Raw genomic sequence first — 4,158 nt, forward strand, 5'->3', positions numbered from 1 at the left:
CTTACCGAATATACTCGGTATACGTATCTACAGTGTTAAATGATTCCTTACGTAAGTCACTCATTGGAAACAGAAGTGTATCATTATAAATTTAGCTTTATGTAACAGATGGTAGATAGTTGCATGCTACATATATATATAGTACGAATATGTTACATTTCAGTCTATTTATAAATATACATTCTTACTAGTTATAACATAAACTTTATTATCAAAATATACAGTTTACGTAGTCATTTTTGATAGCAATATAACCTGTATTTATTTCATTACCTACTTAAAAAAATAACAACAAAATATTTATAATAAAAAAAGAACCATGTTCGATTTCCAAAACGTTAATAATTCGGTTGGTTATTGTGTTAATAAAACGTGTCAGGCAGACATTCACGTGGAACCTACACTGTAACATGACTGACGAAGTGCACACGTCTTGGTTATTCCAGTTATCCAGTTATTCGACTTATCTCAAGCAATCTCTTGGCAAGACAACTTGATGCGATAAAGTTAAAATATTGTGTATTTTTAACATAAATTCGCGCTGTTATTGACACGTACAGAGAATGTCGTAAAGCGTGATTCCGCCTTAGAGTTTTACGAGAGCAACGTTATAAAACAGAGTGGATCTTGCATCATTTATTGTGGCTAGCGAATGTAAATTTGAAAAGTGGTAAGATTGGAAGTAGTATCGCTTTGTTTGTGTATAAATTTAATAGAATGTTTTAGTATTGTTTTTTTTTTCTGGATAGGAAATAATTCGTTTTTTGACATGATGTTTTCCTTCAACACGGAGCTTGAGTTAATTTCGAAAAAAAAAAAATACAACCGTGTAGGAACCCGAAATCTTTGGGTAATATTAACAAGGAACTATTCTGGCTCTTGTTGAAAAAACCTATACTAATATTATAAATGCGAAAGTAAGTCTATTTGTTATCGCTTCACGCTTTAACTGCTGAATTGATTAAGATCAAATTCGGTATGAAGATTTTTTTGAGTCTCCGGGAAGGATACTTTTTTAATTCATTTCAATTCATTCAATGGCTACTTTTTTAATTCATCCCTCGACGGAGTAACCGGACACATTCGCTACATATGAGTTTTATAAATTTCACGCAGATAAAGCCGCATGTTCAGCTAGTAATAAATAATGTTATTGAAATATAATGAACTGTTTTATTTCAGTTGGCGGATGTGTCCAGGTATATAACACATATTTAAATAAATCACTCAGATATTTACAACCGCTCAAGCTGACTTAAAGTTGAAACTTTTTTCGTTAAATTTTCAAAGAGTAAAAGAGCCATTTGATAAGTAAGTCGTCCTCAACGAAATCGACACTGTAACAAATATAACTGCTTATATCATTCACCGCTGATCATGGAATCATAGATATTATATCACTTGTGTCAATAATTTTACTGGTTCACTCACACAAACAGAGAATTCATGGTTGTGGGTAGAATAATGGGTGGTACCCACCACCACAGGCTGTTGCGTGGTTCCTTTATGTGCAAAGCCATTGTTATGTATAATGATAATATTTTTTCTATAATTTTTGATGCTTTGTATTCAATGAATATTATTATTAGATAATATATATTAAAAGTTTGAGTTACTAATACTAACGTCAAAGTTTATGACACTTATAAACTTACGCAATATTTATATCTGAAGTGCTCGTCGGAATGCATTTATTATGAAACTCTGAACAACTTCAGTAACTATTACATTTGAGAATCTTTGAGGTTCCACGTTTATAACGTCTAATAATATTTATAGAGTCTGTGGTTTGCTTTGTGCTAAACTTATAGTAGAGCCGCGCTACTATTGGTTTGTACATTACCAGCGTATAATGGGTTATTATTACAACTTGTGATTTGACAAAATTTGTTTTATGTAATATATATGTGGACCGAAAAATGGGCCAACTGACGGTAATTGGTCACCATCACCCACCTTACATCGCCAATGTGCCACCAACTTTGTACACTAAGTTTTTATGTCCCTTGTGTCTTTAGTTACACTGGCTTACTCACCCTTCAAACCGGAATACAAAAATACCTGATGAGTGGGTGGTACCCAGACTCGCTAGCACAACGCCCTACCACCAAGTAAAATGTAATATATTTGTTGTGGTCTCACTTATTTTATCAATGCATATCTTATTAAAGTTATATATTTGAAATTTTAAAAATACCTTCGATACTTGATGTAGAACACACTGTATAAAGGTTGCATTGCATTTAAGACCGCACCCCTTCAATATCACCCAATTAATCCGTTTGGAATACAAATATTTTTAACAAAAAATGCAAAAGGTATCATTAATGTATGTTATATATGTACTATATATATAAGTATTATTACCGGTTATACGTCACTTTTTATGTTTCATAGATTATTAATCTTCAATATAATATATACTTAAGGAGTTCCTATATTTCCGCAACCTCCTTCGTATGATTAACTTATGTTTTAATTCTTTTGCTATACTTTGGAAATATTGTCATTCCACAGAATAAAAGTTGACCTCTTTTATAAACCATTAGTAACGAATCATTACTTTAGACGTAGAATAGTGTAACTACATGCCCAAGGGTCATAATAACTTAGCTCCCAAGTTGGTGGCGCGTTGGCGATGTATAGAGTGCTGAATATATATTTCAGCACCAATTGGGTGAAGGTTACCAGTTATCATCAGATGGCTTATTCGCCTGTTCGCCTTATGTTATAAAATAAATAAAAAACGCAGTTATAAATTATATTATTACAATAACAGGTTCCTTAAATGTATTAATGAAATTCACACATGCGATGTACACGACAAACCCAATATTAATGTTGTAATATTTCTTTTATTTCGGTATCGTTTGGCATAAATTAAAATATAACAATCCAATGTTCTCGGCTCGAGCCGAGATGGCCCAGTGGTTAGAACGCGTGCATCTTAACCGATGATTTCGGGTTCAAACCCAGGCAAGCACCACTGAATTTCAATGTGCTTAATTTGTGTTTATAATTCATCTCGTACTCGGCGATGAATGAAAACATCGTGAGGAAACCTGCATGTGTCTAATTTCAACGAAATTTTACCACGCGTGTATTCCACCAACCCGCATTGGAGCAGCGTGGTGGAATATGCTCCAAATCTTCTCAAAGGAAGAGGAGACCTTAGCTCAGCAGTGGGAAATTTACAGGCTGTTAATGTAATGTAATCCAATGTTTGATTAAAAAGCAATAGAATAAATTTATTCCACTTTTTGTTTGTTTACGGTAATTTGAATGGTATAGGAGTGTTCTATCTAAACGCGTTGTTAAAATTCGATAGCGACATTTGACACAACACGTGACGGATCCCATAGCCCATTCGTTTATTTCAATGGGGTCAGAAGAAATTCTATTTTGTTCTTATATATATACAGTTTACATATACCTATATAGTGTCTACTTGAAGTGGAATACATTGTACGAGTACGATGAATTTTGTATTCTACTCCGATAGGGACTTGCTATTGTCGTCCGAACAGTTACATAACTCTCTCGAGACCTGTGAATCCTACATTGCTCGGAGGCAAAATCTGTTAGATGACAAAATATCTGCAGGAATATTAACCATAAAAATATTTGCTAAGATCGTACCGACCAAGTTTATTTTTATATTGAAAGTAAGCAAACGTAATACGTACGAAAGTAGCTGGAATAATTTAAAAATTGCAAAACAATTATATCAACGAACCAATTTACAGAACATAATTGTATAACGTACAGATACATATATAAAATCAAATATTATTTATTTCAGTACGATCTTGTGAGCACTCTTGCTCCGTTATTTTATAGGATTAAAAATGTAAAACTACCACCGGTTCGGAATGTACATACAACCGAGAAGAAGCAATAAGGAGCTCAGCAGTTAGCCTTTCTCTACAAGAAAATACATAGTCAAATATATACATTCCGATTATAAAACGAAAGGTTGATAGAGCCGAGATGGCCCAGTAGTTAGAACGCGTGCATCTTAACCGATGATTTCGGGTTCAAACCCAGGCAGGCACCACTGAATTTACATGTGCTTAATTTGTTTATAATTCATCTCGTGCTCGGCGGTGAAGGAAATTCTGCCACATGTGTATTCCACCAACCCGCATTGGAGCAGCG

This window comes from Vanessa tameamea, chromosome 8, assembly GCF_037043105.1.
Source record: "Vanessa tameamea isolate UH-Manoa-2023 chromosome 8, ilVanTame1 primary haplotype, whole genome shotgun sequence".
NCBI lineage: Eukaryota > Metazoa > Arthropoda > Insecta > Lepidoptera > Nymphalidae > Vanessa > Vanessa tameamea.